This window comes from Narcine bancroftii, chromosome 8, assembly GCF_036971445.1.
Source record: "Narcine bancroftii isolate sNarBan1 chromosome 8, sNarBan1.hap1, whole genome shotgun sequence".
NCBI lineage: Eukaryota > Metazoa > Chordata > Chondrichthyes > Torpediniformes > Narcinidae > Narcine > Narcine bancroftii.
In genome coordinates this window covers 162,026,848-162,045,197 of record NC_091476.1, presented here as the reverse complement: position 1 = coordinate 162,045,197, position 18,350 = coordinate 162,026,848, and the positions used below count along the sequence as shown (strand labels likewise).

The 18,350-nt window shown below is 39.1% G+C and overlaps 1 protein-coding gene and 1 long non-coding RNA gene across 15 annotated transcripts in view; one reads left to right on the top strand and one right to left on the bottom strand.

The window, feature by feature from the left end:
• The window catches only part of macf1a (microtubule actin crosslinking factor 1a), a 535,539-nt gene that overhangs the window by 143,983 nt on the left and 373,206 nt on the right, over positions 1 to 18,350 (top strand). The gene's annotated exons all lie outside the window — the stretch shown is intronic.
• LOC138741930 (uncharacterized) overlaps positions 1 to 18,350 on the bottom strand; it is a 103,898-nt gene that overhangs the window by 75,682 nt on the left and 9,866 nt on the right. For all 3 annotated transcript variants that reach the window (XR_011343897.1, XR_011343895.1, XR_011343896.1), the window contains exon 2: positions 12,838 to 13,053. This is a non-coding gene — a long non-coding RNA (uncharacterized lncRNA). The remainder of the gene's footprint in view (positions 1 to 12,837; positions 13,054 to 18,350) is intronic.

The window sequence follows — 18,350 nt, the reverse complement described above, 5'->3', positions numbered from 1 at the left end:
TCACCGCCAGAGCCTCTGCTATTTCCTCATTAACTTCTCTCAAGGTCCTGGGGAAAATCCTTTATAGCCACCTTTATATGTTTCAAATGCTCCTGTACTACCTCTTTCTTAATCAGTATAGTCTCCATATATACCCCCTTTGCTTCCTTTACCCTGCACAGTTCAATATCCTTCTCCTCAGTAAATACTGAGGAAAATAAATTGTTCAAGATCTCTCCCACCTCTTTTGACTCCACACACATTTGTCCTTTCTGATTCTCTATTGGACCAATTTTGTCTCTCATTTTCCTTTTGCTATTTACATATTTGTAGAAACCCTTTGGATTTATTTTCACCCTGCTTGCTATAGCCACCTCATACTTTCTTTTAGCTTTTCTAATTAAAGATTCTTTTTACATTCAATATAGTATCCAAACATCTCCTTTTTTCCCTATTTCTTATTTATTATAGTACTCCCTCTTATTTTCGAACCAAGTTTCCAATATCCCTTGAGAACCATTGCTCTCTCAAACTTTTGACCTTACCTTTCAACCTCAACCTATTTTGAGCTAGAAGTGCTTTAGGAGACAGGCTCAATTTGATAATTTATTTTATTCCAAATATTAATTATATGTTTTAATAAGGGGGCTTCTACACTTGAAATTAATTTTGAATTCCATTTATAAATATCTTCTCTCTAACCTTATGCAGCTCTATTCTTTTTCCCAAAAAAGCTTGTCTCCTCTGTCAAAGAGGAAGGTGACAAACTTCATTTGGGCTGCCCAATAATATTTTTTGAAATCTGGGAGTTTGCAACCTCCCATCTCATAATCCCATAGAAATTTATCAGTAGAGTCTCTGGGTGGCTTACCCTAACAGAGGAAGTTCCTAGTGCTTTTGTTGAAGTCTTGAAAATAATAAGAGAATTGGGGAAGACCTTGGTAAATGGATGGCTCTCCCAGTAACTCTTGTTGGCAGAGTCAATTGTATAAAAATGAATGTTTTTTGCCAAGAGCCCAATATCTCTTCCAGATATTACCAAATCCATTACCTTAGAATTTTTTTTCTGAGATAGATTCTTCAAGTAGCTTATACTAGAACCTGGGAGAAGTCAATTCTGGATTTAGTGCTGTGGAATGAATCAGATTTGATAAGTGAATTTGAGGTAAAGGAGCCATTAGGGGGAAGTGACCATAATATGATGTTTTAATCTACAATTTGAGAGGGAGAAAGGAAAATTGGAAGTGTCATTATTACAGTTGAACAAAGCGGACTACAGAGCCTTGAGGGAGGAGCTGGCTAAAGTTGACTGGAAAGATACCCTAGCAGGGATGAGAGTAAGGCCTTTTCACACTGCTGTGTAAAATGGGGATTCTTGGGAAATTTTCCTGGTAACCCTCCCATGAACCAGCAATGTGAAAATATCTTGGGTAGGGCTACGAACCTTGATAATTTACCCAGGCCACCCTCTCCCTGCAGTCTGAATCGGCAAATGGTTGAGCAGGGGAAGCGTCGTGATGTCAACGCTTGTGTGCTGCGTCATCGTGTTGCCATTTCAGCATTTAAGCTTGTTAACCTCAATTTGCCTTCAATAAATCAATTCATTCTGCTATTTGTTAATTGCTCTATATGTGTATCTCTCTCACTCACACACACACACACACACACTCTCACTCACTCACTCACTCACTCACTCACTCACTCACTCACTCACTCACTCACTCCCTCCCTCCCTCCCTCCCTCCCCCCTCCCCCCCTCCCCCCCTCCCTCCCTCCCTCCCTCCCTCCCCCCCTCCCCCCCTCCCCCCCTCCCCCCCTCCCCCCCTCCCTCCCTCCCTCCCTCCCTCCCTCCCTCCCCCCCTCCCTCCCTCCCCCCCTCCCTCCCTCCTTCCCTCCTTCCCTCCCTCCCTCCTTCCCTCCCTCCCTCCCTCCCTCCTTCCCTCCCTCCCTCCAACTTCCAGTAGGGTTTCCTATGAGTGAGTAATGCATCATTTGCTAAGTCATTGCTGGGGTCGGGATCCCCCTAAATTGCTGGGGAGGGCAAATTTTGGGGAATTTGGACCACTGTGTGAAAGGCCTAAAGGAACAACAATGGCAGGTATTTCTGGGAATAATAAAGAAAGTGCAAGATCAATTCATTCCAAAGAGGAAGAAAGATTCTTAGGGGTGACTGTGGCTGGTAAGGGAAGTCAAGGACAGTATAAAAATAAGAGATGTATAATGTAGCAAAGATGAATAGGGAGACAGGATTGGGAACCTTTTAAAGAGCAACAGAAGGTAACTGAAAAGGAAATACTGGGAGGTACAAAGGTAAGCTAGCTAAGAATTTAAAGGAGGATAGTAAAAGCTTCTTCAGGTATGTGAAGAGGAATATTAGTTCAGATCAAAGTTGGGCCCTTGAAGCCAGAAACGGGTGAAATTATTATGGGGAACAAGGAAATGACAGACAAGTTGAACAAGTACTTTGGATCTGTCTTCACTAGGGAAGATGCAAACAATCTCCCAGATGTAATAGTGGACAGAGGACAGAGAAACTGAAGGAAATTCACCTTAGGCAGAAAATGGTGTTGGGTGGACTGATGGGACTGAATGCTGATAAATCCCCAGGGCCTGATGGTCTGCATCACAGGGTACTTAAGGAGTGGTTCTAGAAATCGTGGACACTTTGGCAATCGTTTTCCAATGTTCTATTGATTCAGGATCAGTTCATGCAGATTGGAGGATAGCTAATGTTGTAAGAAGGGAGAGAATGGTGGGGATGATGCTGAAGTCTATTATAAAAGATGAAATAATGGCACATTTGGACAGTGTAGCAGGATTAGTCCGAGTCAAGCATAGATTTACTAAGGGAAAATTATGCTTGACTAATCTGGAATTTTTTGAGAATGTAACTATGAAAATGGACAAGGGAGAACCAGTGGATGTAGTGTACATCCTTTGATGTACACTATCAAAAAACCTTTGATAAAGTCCCACATAGGGGATTGGTAGGCAAAATTATAGCACATTGTATTGGATGTAGGGAATTGACATGGATAGAAAATTGGAATGCAGACAGGAAACAGTAGAGATTAATGGGTCTCTTTTGGAATAGCAAGCAGTGACTGGTTGGGTACTGCAAGGCTTGGTGATGGGACTGCAGCGATTTACAATATAATGATTTAGATGAGGGGATTTGCAGATGAGACAAAGCTGGGTGGCAGTGTGAAATGTAAGGAGATTGTTATGAGAATGAAGGGTGACTTGGATAGGTTGGGTGAGTGGACAGATACATAGCAGATGCAATTTAATGTGGATAAATGTGAGGTTATCCACTTTGGTGGCTAGAACAGGAAGGCAGATTACTATCTGAATGGTGACAACTTAAGAAAAGAGGAATTAGAATGAGATCTCAGTGTACTTATTCATCAGTCGTTGAAGGCATGCAGGTACAGAGGCAGTGAAGAAAGCTAATGGCATGTCGGCCTTCATAAACAAGGGGAGTTGAGTATAGGAGCAAAGAGGTCCTTCTGCAGTTGTACAAGGCCCTGGTGCGATCACACCTGGAGTACTGTGTGCAGTTTTGGCCTCCAAGTTTGAGGAATGACATTCTTGCTATTAAGGGAGTGCATTGTAGGTTCACGAGGTTAATTCCTGGGATGGCAGGAATGTCATATGTTGAAAGACTGGAGCGACTGGGCTTGTATAGATTCAAATTTAAAGGATGAGAGGGGATCTGATTGAAACATATAAGATTATTAAGGGATTGGACACACTAGAAGCAGAAAACAGTTTCCTGATGTTGGGGGAGTTCAGAACCGAGGGCCTAAGATTAAGAATAAGAGATAGGCCATTTAGACTGGAATTGAGGAAAAACATTTTCATCCAGAGAGTTGTGGATCTGTGGAATGCTCTGCCTCAGAGGCCAATTCTCTGTATGCTTTCATGAAAACGTTAGGGCTCTTAAAGATAGCGGAGGCAAGGGATATGGGGAGCAGGCAGGAATGGGGTACAGATTGTGGATGATCAGCCATGATCACGGTAAGTGGCGGTGCTGGTTTGAAGGTCCGAATGGCCTACTCCAGCACCTATTGTCAATTGTCTGTTATGTCACGAAATTAGTTGTTTTGCAGCATTACAGCGATGTGTCCTAACAACAATGAATTCAGATCCTAAAATAACAATTACCAGTATTTTGCAAGTGGCATTTTAAACAATAAGTCAGGCATCATTTGTGAAGAGGAGTTAACATTTCTGGTAATAGACTAGACTATTTCCAAAAAACGATTTCTCTCTCCACTTAGTTTAACATTTCTAGTCTCTGCAGTTTTCCTCTTCAAGAAATACTTTGAAGACATTTTCTTTGGATTGTAAACTCTTGGTTTTTTTTTTGGTCAGTTGTTTTTTTTTTAAAAAAAGGATGAATATTATGCATTATGTTGAAGAGCAACAGACCAGCTTGGTCTTCAAAACTAGCATCTGGAATTCCTTGTGTCAGGAAATAGATTTACACCTTCAATAGGTTGGTACAATGTTATACTTCCAGAAGTTGGCAAAGATGGAATTGAATCCATTGAAAGATGGTGTTTTTCATTGATCACCACGGGTACTGGTTTGGGGGATGGGAGAGTGAAATATGTCAGTTGTGATTGGTTCCATCAGAGAATTTAAAGCCCCTTTCAGACTTGCATCCCATTAAATTAGCTATTCAGTATCCCAGGATTGGAATGGGAGTTTGGCTTTTCACACTTGACCACTCCTAACTGGGACACTTTCAAGGAGCCATCCCCGGGGTTAGGACTGTTCTATCTTCTAGTGATGTCATGACTCATCGTGATGGTGGTCCTGCCCTAAATCCTGATCAATGTATTATGATCTTGTATTTGAACAAAATTAATCATGCCTAATTATAACATAATTAAACTTTATGTACAGCACAGTATGAGCCCTTCAGCCCCTGTTGTTGTTGTGCTGACCTAGATAAACCTTTATAAGGGACTGTGGGAAAGTGCGAGCAATAAATAGTAATAGCGGACAATTTTTAAACAGGGTGGGAAAGTTTGTAGCATTATCACGTACAATGTATATAGCATGGGAAAGTTTGTAGCACTATTGCATACAATTTATATAGAGTGGGAAAGTTTGTAGCGCTATCACGTGCAATGTATATAGCGTGGGAAAGTTTGTAGCGCTATTGCATACAATTTATATAGAGTGGGAAAGTTGGTAACGCTGTCATGTACAATTTAAATAGGGTGGGAAAGTTGCTAGCGATATCGCTTACAATTTATAAATACCATGGGAAAAAGCTCACTTCCCAGCTTTTTCGCTGGCACATGGCATTCTGGGAGGGCAGGTCCGCCATTGCTTTTCCTCCCTCACAGTCTTTATGAATTGTGTGCTATAGCACTACCAATTTTCTCATGTTGTTTAAAAATGGTCTGCTATTGCTATTTATTGCTGTTTATTGATATTTATTTCCTCTCTCTCACCAACTGCAACTTTCCCATGGCAAAGTTTATACCTTCATTTTAATCTTTTCTTCCTGCACTCACGCAAAGAACTTGGGTTATTTCAATCCCACAATGCAATGACCAGTTTCCACTTGCTTGATTGCAACACCGGAATCTGCAGACTGGGGTCAATCCCCTGCATGAGATGATTTTGCTTTCACACTTGCCACTTTAAAGGCCAATTGGTGTCTGATTGCAAGTGTGAAAGGGGCTTCAGTCTACCTTCTGATATTGTCAGATGGAAGAAACCCTTCAAGCTTTTGTCCTTCTTTCCATCAAACTGTCTGGTTCAGATTTGCTGCTTACCCAGTCCTATGAGGCGCAGAAGAAACCATATTTTAGCTGATTTACAAGGCCTCTGGAGTAGATAGTAGTTCTACACTGATCATCGTTAGAGAGAAGACTATGCATATTGAAAGTGAACATCTTGCATAGCTCGCACCTAATAGTATGAATAGTTTTCCAGTTTCAGGTAACCCAGTTGTTCTCAACCTCTTTCTTTCCACTCTCATACCACTTTTTTTTTTAAATTTTTTATTTTTCACACCATAAATCACAATAGCCATGATATACACTTTTTCTTTTTCACACATTTACAGTGACTTTTTCTCCCCCCCCTCCCTCCTCCCAAGCCACCCCCCCACCCCCCCCCCTCATCCATTTTAGGTATACAATCTAGGTTGCATTAATTCAGTCAGACAATGTTGTCGTTCAACAAAAATACACCAGAAATTCTACAGAGTCCATTCTCTTCTTTCCTTCTCCTTCCATCATCTTAGGTAATGTTTGTCCCCGGTAGGTTTTCGCTATTGTATTTAATGTAAGGCTCCCATACTTGTTCGAATATTTCAATATTATTTCTTAAACTATATGTTATTTTTTCTAATGGAATACATTTATTCATTTCTATATACCATTGTTGTATTTTCAAATTATCTTCCAATTTCCAGGTTGACATAATACATTTTTTTGCTACGGCTAGGGCTATCTTAACAAATCTTTTTTGTGCATCTTCCAAGTCAATTCCAAATTCTTTATTTTTTATGTTACTTAGGAGAAAGATCTCTGGATTCTTTGGTATATTGTTTTCTGTTATTTTATTTAATATCTGATTGAGATCATCCCAAAATTTTTCTACTCTCTCACATGTCCAGATTGCATGAATTGTTGTTCCCCTTTCTTTTTTACATCGAAAACATCTATCAGATACTGTTGGGTCCCATTTATTTAACTTTTGCGGTGTAATGTATAGTCTGTGTAACCAATTATATTGTATCATACGCAGCCTCGTATTTATTGTATTTCTCATCGTTCCAGAACATAATTTCTCCCATGTTTCCTTTTTTATCTTTATATTTAAATCTTGTTCCCATTTTTGTTTAGTTTTACCATTTGTTTCCTCATTCTCCTTTTCTTGAAGTTTAATATACATATTTGTTATAAATCTTTTGATTAACATTGTATCTGTAATCACATAATTTATCTTTCAAGTAGGATCTCAGTTGGTAATATGCCAGCGCTGTATCTCCAGTTATATTGTACTTATCTCTCATTTGTTCAAAGGATAAGAATCTACTTCCTGAAAAACAATTTTCTATTCTTTTAATCCCTTTTTTTTCCCATTTTCTAAAGGAAAGGTTGTCTATTGTAAAAGGGAGTAGCTTATTTTGCGTCAATATTAGTTTTGGTATTTGATAATTTGTTTTATTTCTTTCTACATGAATCTTCTTCCATATATTGAGGAGATGGTGTAATACTGGAGAAGTTCTATGTTGTACCAATTTTTCGTCCCATTTATATAATATGTGTTCAGGTATCTTTTCCCCTATTTTATCTAATTCTAGTCTCGTCCAGTCTGGTTTTTCCCTTGTTTGATAAAAATCTGATAGGTACCTTAATTGTGCGGCTCTATAATAATTTTTGAAGTTTGGCAATTGTAAGCCTCCTTGTTTATACCATTCTGTTAATTTATCTAGTGCTATCCTCGGTTTCCCCCCCTCTCCATAAAAATTTCCTTATTATTTTCTTTAACTCTTTGAAGAATTTTTCTGTCAGTTGTATTGGCAATGCCTGAAATAAGTATAGTATCCTTGGAAAAATGTTCATTTTAATACAGTTTATCCTTCCTATCAGTGTTAGTGGTAGCTCTTTCCAATGCTCTAAATCGTCCTGTAATTTTTTCATTAGTGGATTGTAATTGAGTTTATATAATTGGCCTAGATTTTTGTTTATTTGCACACCTAGGTATCTTATTGCCTGCATTTGCCATCTGAATGGGGATTCCTCCTTAAATTTTGAGAAATCCGCATTATTCATAGGCATTGCTTCACTTTTATTTACGTTTATCTTGTATCCCGACACTTCTCCATATTCCTTTAATTTCTTATATAGTTCTTTTATTGATAGTTCTGGTTCTGCTAAGTACACTATCACATCATCCGCAAATAGACTGATTTTATATTCCCTGTCTTTTATTTTTATTCCTTTTATATTATTATCTATTCTTATCGATTCTGCTAGTGGTTCTATAGCTAGCGCAAACAATAATGGTGATAGTGGGCATCCCTGCTGCGTTGACCTGCTTAAGTTAAATTGCTTTGATACATGTCCATTTACTGTCACTTTCGCTAACGGTCCCTTATATAATGCTTTAATCCAATTAATATACTTCTCCGGTAAACTGAATTTTTGCAATACTTTGAACAAGTAGTTCCATTCTACTCTGTCGAAGGCCTTCTCTGCGTCTAAAGCAACTGCTACTGCCGGTGCTTTATTTCCTTCTACTGCATGAATTAAGTTAATAAATTTACAAATATTGTCTGTTGTGCGTCTTTTTTTGATAAATCCAGTTTGGTCTAAATTTACCATTTTCGGTACCTGTTCTGCTAATCTGTTTGCTAATAGTTTAGCTATTATCTTATAATCTGTGTTTAGCAGAGATATTGGTCTATATGACGCTGGTGAGAGTGGATCTTTCCCTTGTTTTAGTATCACTGTAATTATTGCTGTTTTACATGAATCTGGTAAGTTTTGTGTCTCATCAATCTGGTTGATTACATCCAGGAGGGGCGGTATTATTAGATCTTTAAATGTTTTGTAGAATTCTATTGGGAGTCCATCCTCTCCTGGTGTCTTATTATTTGGTAATTTTTTTATTATCTCTTGTATTTCTACTGTTCCAAATGGTTCTGTTAATTTATTTTGTTCCTCTATTTGTAGTTTTGGTAGTTCAATTTTAGTCAAAAATTCATCTATTTTCCCTTCTTTCCCTTCGTTTTCAGTTCGGTATAATTGTTCATAGAATTCTCTGAAGTTTTCCTTAATTTCTTTTGGATTATTTTTCCTTGTTGCCAATACCATTTTCTTAGTTTGCTCTGTCTTAAGCTGCCATGCTAAGATTTTGTGTGTTTTTTCACCTAGTTCATAATATTTCTGTTTTGTCTTCATTATATTCTTCTCCACCTTATATGTTTGTAATGTTTCATATTTTATTTTTTTATCCGCCAATTCTCTTCTTTTGGTTGTATCTTCCTTTATTGCTAATTTTTTTTCTATGTTTATTATTTCCCTTTCCAACTGCTCTGTTTCCTGATTATAGTCCTTCTTCATCTTGGTTGCATAACTTATTATTTGTCCTCTAATGAATGCTTTCATTGCGTCCCATAGTATAAACTTATCTTCCACTGATTCCGTATTTACTTCAAAGTACATTTTTAATTGTTTTTCAATAAATTCTCTAAAATCCTGTCTTTTAAGTAGCATGGGGTTTAATCTCCATCTATACATTCTTGGAGGGATGTCCTCTAGCTTTACTGTCAGTATTAAGGGTGAATGGTCCGATAGCATTCTCGCTTTATATTCTGTTTTTCTTACTCTGTCCTGCATACTAGCTGATAACAAAAATAGGTCTATTCTTGAGTATGTTTTATGTCTAGTCGAGTAGTATGAGTATTCCTTTTCTTTTGGGTTTTGTTTCCTCCATATGTCCACAAGTTTCATTTCTTGCATTGATTTAATTATAAATTTGGTTACTTTGTTCTTCCTGTTAATTTTTTTCCCCGTTTTATCCATATTTGGATCCAAATTCTGATTGAAATCCCCTCCTATTAGTATGTTCCCTTGCGTATTAGCTACCTTCAAAAAGATATCTTGCATAAACTTTTGATCTTCTTCGTTAGGTGAATATATATTAAGTAGATTCCAAAGCTCCGAATATATCTGACATTTTATCATAACATATCTCCCTGCTGGATCTATTATTTCCTCTTCTATTTTAAATGGCACATTTTTGCTAATTAATATAGCCACTCCTCTTGCTTTTGAATTATACGATGCTGCTGTTACATGTCCTACCCAATCTCTCTTTAATTTCTTGTGCTCCAATTCAGTTAAGTGTGTTTCTTGGACAAATGCTATATCTATTTTTTCCTTTTTCAGTAAATTTAGTAGTTTCTTCCTTTTAATTTGGTTATGTATTCCATTAATATTTAAAGTCATATAGTTCAGCGTAGCCATTTTATATTTTGTTTATCTTCTCTTTCCGTTTTTCCATCATTACCTTTCCTCCTTTTCCATTTCTGTTTTCTTATTTTCAACTCTTTACCAGACAACATTCCTACAACATCCAACATTTTCCTTATTCTCCTATTTCTATCTTCTTTATCCCCAATCTCCCCTTCCTCTCCTGAGTTGTCCTTTATCCCTTGTCGGACACCACATCTCCCCTCTCCATTTGGATTTGCGAATCCACTCGCAAGCGTCAACTGATTTTGCAGTGACCGCTCTTTTCCCCCACCCAGCCCCCCCCAGAAAAGATTTCACTTTTCATATGTCACAAAGGTCACTCTTTTAATTCCCTCCTTATTCTCTCTATTCCATTACCTTCCCTTATTAATTCTTGTCTATACTATCTATGTTTTCCTCTAATTACAGATACTTTCACGTATGCCCATTGTCTCTATTCACTCTTATACCTCTTTACCTGCATACATATCAATCGTGGTCATTTTTACTCTCATTACCCGTCTTCATCCCTCAGTCTATTTTTGTCTTTACCCACATACATATCAATCATGATCATTTTTACTCTCATTACCCGTCTTCATCCCTCAGTCTATTTTTGTAATTGTTCTGCAAATTTTCGTGCTTCTTCTGGATCCGAGAACAGTCTGTTTTGTTGTCCTGGAATAAATATTTTCAATACCGCAGGATGCTTCAGTGTAAATTTATATTCTTTCTTCCATAAAATCGCCTTTGCTGTATTGAACTCTTTTCTCTTCTTTAGGAGTTCAATACTTATATCTGGATAAATGAAGATTTTTTGCCCTTTATACTCCAGTGGTTTGTTGCCCTCTCTTACTTTTTCCATTGTCTTCTCCAGTACCTTTTCTCTTGTAGTATATCTTAGGAATTTTACTACAATAGATCTTGGTTTTTGTTGTGGTTGTGGTTTAGGGGCCAATGCTCTATGTCCCATTTCTATTTCCATTTCTTGCTGTAGTTCTGGACATCCTAGGGCCTTAGGGATCCACTCTTTTATAAACTCCCTCATATTCTTGCCTTCTTCATCTTCCTTAAGGCCCACTATCTTTATGTTATTTCTTCTGTTATAATTTTCCATTATATCTATTTTTTGAGCTAGTAATTCTTGTGTCTCTTTAGTTTTTTTATTAGATTCCTCCAATTTCTTTTTTAAGTCTTCTACCTCCATTTCTGCTGCTATTGCCCGTTCTTTCATCTTGTCCATTTTTTTCCCCATTTCTGTTAAGGTCATATCCATTTTATTTATTTTCTTTTCTGTGTTGTTTATTCTTCTTCTTAAATCATTGAATTCCTGTGTTTGCCATTCTTTAAATGACTCCATGTATCCTCTAACAAGAGCAAGTATATCCTTTACCTTGCCTTTCCCTTTATCTATTTCACTGTATTCTTCCTCTTCTTCTTCCTCTGGGTTGGCCATCTGTTGTTTCTTTGATGCCCTTTCCTCCTCTTCTTTCTTGTTTCCATTGTCTTCTGTGGTCTCTTCTTGCTGCAGGTGTTCTGCAGCTGTCGTTGCCGGCTGTGGAGATCGACTCCCCAGCTGGTCCCTCCTCCCGTCGGTGTGTTTTTTTTCATGCGCATCGCGCATGCGCGAGGAGTCGCGCATGTGCGGTTGCGCACTTTTACTCGGCTCTGTGAGCCATTGTTGTAGTTCTTTTTCTACCGACCTGAGGTAGTGGGCTCCTCTCTCCACAGCGGGCCTCTTCGGACAGGTAAGGCCTTCACCTTTTTCCTCCGTTGTCTTCTCTTCCTCTCTTCTTTCCGTTGATTTTGATTTTTCTCCTTTTGTCTCCATCTTCTTTCCACCTTTATACTCACTTTTCTTTAACTTGTATTTCTGTGCCTTTGTATTTTCTCTTGTTTTTCCCGACTTTTCTGGAGAGGGCTGGATTCACCGTCCGGCCACTACTCCATCACGTGACTCCTCCCCACTCTCATACCACTTGAAGTAATCCCTATGCATCGGTGCTCTGTGATTTGTAAGGAATTGCTTAAGGTATGTGAGTGGGAAGGGAAGGTTGAGAATCACTGCTCTGTTACTGAAATATTTTGCTTGAGAAAAATTGTCATTGGCCCATTTCCTTTGGAGTTGTGAAATTGTGCACATAATGAATCATTGGATACCATTAAAACAGTGGTTTTCAAACTTTTTCTTCCCACCCACATCCCACCTGAAGCAATCCCTTATTAATCACTGAGCACCTAAGGCATATGGAATACTTCAAGTGGTACGTGAGTGGAAAGAAAAAGGTTGAGAACCACTGCAATAACCCATGCCCCAATGTTCTCTTCCCACACTCACCTGTCATTTTTTTAACCTCCCTTTCTGTTCTTCCCTCTTTTTTTATCCTTGCCAACTTCTTCCTACCCATTATCCTCTCCTCATTTCAATCATCATATCAGCCTCTGTCCTCCCCCCTCTCCCCCCACAACCTGCAAGCTTTGTTCCAGATACCCCTTGATACCCAAAGCACAAATTCTAACCCCAAGATGGTGAAGGCTGTTCAATGTTGAAGTGGGGAGGAATGGAGAAGTGTTAAGAAGCTGCTGTGAATGCATTCAATTTTCCTGTTCAAGTTGAAATACTATTTTGTTTTAATGTTTTTACCAGTTTAAATTTAAAATAACTCTGAAGTATGGTGACTTTTGGTAAACTGCTTGGAAGCAACATAATACAAATTAAAAAAAAAACAAATAATCATCTGGGGAAAAAAACCAAATAATCATCTGGTTCCATTCTCTCCTTAATAGCCTCTGTCCTAGCTCATCGCTCTAGTGATTTTATCCAAACATCATTCCCTCTCTTTCTCATTCCAATATCACCTACCAGCCTCTTTCCAATCCTCCTACATGCCGTAATATACTGGGAATTTGTCCAGTTCTTCCATTATCCAAATATAGCATATATACGCAAAATGTCGACTTGCATCTTTTAGCATTCATAGTTGCTGTTTGACCTGCTGAGTTCTTTCAGCATTGTTTTTGCCTTGGTTTTGACCTTCTGCAATCTCCTGGTCTCCTGGAAGCAAGTCATCCTTGAACCCTAGAGATTATTAAAGAAAATATTTTGTAGGATCTCAGTCTCCTGAATTATATTCTTTTCTCTATTTGGTGGAATTTCTTAAAAGTATCCTGATATTTCCAGACGTGATAACAGGCATGCTATAAAATTCAATAAAATATTCTCCTTTTCAGCCATATCATGGCAATAGGGGGACAATTTATCAGATTTTTGTGAATCAGCTTTCTATTCTATGTTACATAATGTTCCAGTGAAGCCACATATTAGAATATGAGAGTAAGTTTAGAAAAGCAGGAATAGTAAACATTCTCCATTAATGAAATTACAAAGTAATTTAATGCCTTAAAGTAGCACATGGTATTTATTTTTGGGTGGAAACTGGAGTAGCTGGAAAAAAACCCCACACAGGTCATGGGGAGAATGTACTAACTTCCTGAAAAAGCCAGTTTTGAACCCTGTAACTGCTGTTAATGCATTGCATTAACTGCTATGCTAACCATAATGTGGCCAGCTGTGGGGTAAAAGAGTATGTCAATCTTTTTTAACTTTATGTTCAAAAACAACCAAATTTTATTCAATCAGTTTAATAAACGCTGGAAAAACAATGTGGAGTGATGATTGTGGAAATTTGGATCTTTACAGTCACAGCATCCATTCACAGCTTTGATGTCACTCATTCTTCTACCCTCCAGGGAATAAAGTCCTAACCTGTTAAACCTTTCCTTGGAACTGATTCCCTGAAGTCCGAACAACATCCTAGTGAATTTTCTCTTTCAATCTTATTGATATCTTCCCTGTCGTTATGTGATTACAACTGCACACAAGACTCCAATTTTGGCTTCACCATAAACTCCACACTTTGAAACTCAGTACTTTGATATACGAAGGCCAATATGACAAAAACTCTCTTTACAACTCTATCCACCTGTGACAGCACTTTCCCAGTTCCCTCTGTTCTACTGCAGTGCCCGACCGTTCACCATCTTTTCATGGTTTGTCCTTCAAAACGCAACACCTCACAGTTGTTCATGTTAAATTCCATCTGCTGTTTATTCCAGCTGGTCCAGATCCCTCTGCAAGCTTTGAAAACCTTCCTTGCTGTCCACAATGCTTCTGATCTGAGTATTGTCTGCAAACTTGCTGATCCAATCACCACATTGTTGTCCAGATTGTGGATCTAGATGACAAACTATGCAGGTCCCAGCACCGATCCCTGCAGCACACCACTAGTCACAGGCCTCCAGTCTGAGAAGCTATTGTCCACGGCCACTCACTGGCTTCTCCCACACAACCAATGTTTTTGAATATTTTAATATGAGATTTCACATCCAAAGTACAGATGTTAAAATTCTCTAAGATACACTACACTTAAAATCACCAATGCCTGAAGAGGGCGCACAAAATCAGTGAACCGGTGCGGACTCGAAAGGCCAACATGGCCTGTTTCTGCTCCGTAAATTATTATATGGTTATATGTGAGCTCTTATCGTGAAACATCAACATACCTAACCTAGTGAGAATTTTTCACAGCTGAAACATTTTTAGAATTGGAGGGTACATTTGGAGTTTGAGATTTGAGTTTCTGTCACCTTTACAAACAGTGGAATTGGCTTGTCACCAAATTAGTTAAAGGAGTGGTAAGGGGGGGGGGGGGGGGAATCACCAACCCACCCCATCAGGTCTGAAGAACTTATCAATCTTGCCGAGGCCTCCTCATAGAGGAGTGGCTGCTTGGAGGACATGCTGAAAAGTTGTCACTGCCACTGAAGTCCAGCTCAGCAAAAGTCCTGCCAGTTGAGAGGTGTTGAAGTGGCAATAAGGATTGGTGGAGTGTGGAGAGAAGTGTATTTGAAGCATCAAGAATGTCACTAAACACAAGAGGAAGATTGTTCTCCCCAAGATCTGTTCAGTTTGAATGCCAGAAGACCAGCATGTGCCTGTCTCTAGTATCTTTTAAATGTCACTGAATTCTAAATGTGAGAATCTTGGTGCGATTCTAAAACTCTTTTAATCTTCAATAATAAACTCTATACAATCAGACAATAGCTACCTGGAATAAACAAGGTGCTCATGCTTGTTCTTGGCAGTTTGCATCCATGGTAATTAAATTATAGACTTCATGAAAACCAGTGGAACAAGAGAGTCAAGAGTACTTGAATTATAAGGTTAAGGAAGAAGGAAAAAGCAGACATGATAAATTGATTTAGCAGTCCTGTCAAAGTATTAAATATGAGAAATTCAAGATTTCATAAGGTGAAATCATTGATGAGGTTGGAGTTCTTGATTGACTGCTGAACTTTCCATGAATGCTTTCTAAATGTTATCATTATTTCAACCACTTAAAACTTGGATATCAGTTCCTTTTGATTCAGTGAAAATGGTATTCTCTTTTCAGTCAATTTAAAAAAAATTGTGAAATGTCCTAAGGCATTTCAAAGTGCTGGTTATTGCTGTCACTGCTTGTCAAGGTGACAGAAACTCAAATCTCGAACTCCAAATGCACCCTCCAATTAGATATTGGGATAGGTAACTAAAAGATTGACAGAGAAAAGTTATGGGAAGCAAAGAAGAGATGGCAATTGATGGTATTGTCACCAGTGGTGGGGTCTTTTAAAGTAGAGGAGGTGCGAGAGGGTAGAATTGGAGAACATTCATCTCAAGTGATTGTAAAGCTGACTCTGTTATAGTCTTGTGAGGGAAGGGTCATTGGAGGGATTTAGATGCAGAGAAAATTATTTAAAATAAAGATTATGTTTAATGGGGGCAGGTGGCCTCAATCATAGAACATTCTTTCTTTGGCTTGGCTTCGCGGACGAAGATTTATGGAGGGGGTAAAAAGTCCACGTCAGCTGCAGGCTCGTTTGTGGCTGACAAGTCCGATGCGGGACAGGCAGACACGGTTGCAGCGGTTGCAGGGGAAAATTGGTGGGTTGGGGTTGGGTGTTGGGTTTTTCCTCCTTTGCCTTTTGTCAGTGAGGTGGGCTCTGCGGTCTTCTTCAAAGGAGGTTGCTGCCCGCCAAACTGTGAGGCGCCAAGATACACGGTTTGAGGCGTTATCAGCCCACTGGCGGTGGTCAATGTGGCAGGCACCAAGAGATTTCTTTAGGCAGTCCTTGTACCTTTTCTTTGGTGCACCTCTGTCACGGTGGCCAGTGGAGAGCTCGCCATATAACACGATCTTGGGAAGGCGATGGTCCTCCATTCTGGAGACGTGACCCATCCAGCGCAGCTGGATCTTCAGCAGCGTGGACTCGATGCTGTCGACCTCTGCCATCTCGAGTACTTCAACGTTAGGGATGAAAGCGCTCCAATGGATGTTGAGGATGGAGCTCCCCACCATGACTACCAGCCTCCCCACATCTCCATCGGGCACACAAAACTCAAAACGGTCAACCAGTTTACCTATCTCGGCTGCACCATTTCATCAGATGCAAGGATCGACAATGAGATAGACAACAGACTCGCCAAGGCAAATAGCGCCTTTGGAAGACTACACAAAAGAGTCTGGAAAAACAACCAACTGAAAAACCTCACAAAGATAAGCGTATACAGAGCCGTTGTCATACCCACACTCCTGTTCGGCTCCGAATCATGGGTCCTCTACCGGCACCACCTACGGCTCCTAGAACGCTTCCACCATAGAACATTACAGTACAGAAAAAAAACCCTTCGGTCCTTCTAGTCTGCTGAACCATTTTTCTGCCTAGTCCCACTCGCCAGCACTCAATCCATAGTCCTCCACACCTCTCCCATCCATGTACCTGCCCAAATTATTCTTAAATATTAAAATTGAGCTCGCATTTTCTTCAGCTGGAAGCTAGTTCCACACGCCCAGCACTCTCTGTGTGAAGAAGTTCCCCCTAACCCTTTCCCTCTCACCCTTAACCCATGTCCTCTGTATCTCACCAACCTTTAGTGGAAAAAGCTGACTTGTATTTACTCTGTCTCTTCCCCCTCATAATTTTAAATATCTCGATTAAATCTCCCTTCATTCTTCTATGCTCCAGAGAATAAAATCCTAACTTATTTGACCTTTCCATGTAACTCAGTTCCTGAAGTCTGGGCAACATCCTAGTAAATCTTCTCTGCACCCTTTCTACCTTATTGATATCTTTCTTATAGTTAGGTGACCAAAACCACACACAATACTCCATATTTGGTCTCACCAATATCTTATACAACTTTACCACAACATTCCAAAACATCTATACTCAATACTGAGACTTTTGAAGCCCAATATGCCAAAAGTTCTCTTTACAACTCAATTTGCCTGTAATATTGCATTCAGGGAATTGTGCATCTGTATTCCCAGATCCACACTCCTCAGTTCTACCACACTCCTCAGTGCCCTACCATTTACTGTATATGTCCTTTCTTGGTGTGCCCTTCCTTCCAAAATGCAACATCTCACACTTGTCAGCATTAAATTCCATCTGCTACTTTTCCAGCTGGTCCCTGAGGCACACCGCTAGTCACAGGCTTCCAGTCTAAGAAGCAATCATCCAATACTATTTCCTGCCCACTCATGATTGAATCCATTTTACTACTTCACCATGAATATAGAGAGTCTGAACCTTACTGACCTCCCATGTCTGACCTTGTCAAAGGCCTTCCTAAAGTCCCTGTAGACAACATCTACAGTCTTTCTTTTGTCAATTTTCCTGGAAACCTCCTCAAAAAATTTTATAAGATTAGTTAAACACAACTTACCATACATAAAGGGTGATTATCCCAAATCAGTTTCTGGCTATCCAAATACTTTTGTAGAACACCTTCAAGCCTATAATTTTCAGGGTTACTTTCTGAGCCATTTTTAAACAACGGAACAACACCCATGGTTAAGGACATTTTAAATATTTCTGCCAGGGCCCCTGAAATTTCTACACTACCCTCCTTCAAGGTCATAGGGAATTTGTAGATCGTTGGGGGATATCTGTGGATTTTGTAACAGTCTATGATGTTATCTCCTTGTTTATTGATGGAAAACGAATAATAAAATATTTAAAAAAAAGTCCAAGGGAATTTTGTTACAAGGGAGTATCACTTTAAGGCTGAGTACCAGCTGCAAACATTCATCGCTGGAGAGAACTTTGAGTGGCAACAATCAGGTATTAATTATGCTCAAGGTATATCTTCTGGAGGAAGAGAGAAACATTTGTTGCTTTATCCAGGAAGATAGGTGGTGAGAGGGAGTCACATGAGTGGTACTTTTTGTAAATTTTATTTTTCATTTGCATCAGTACAAGTACAGTATTTATCCATATCATAAGGAATAAAAAAGATGCAAAAAATAAATAATTCATATTTATCTCCCCTCC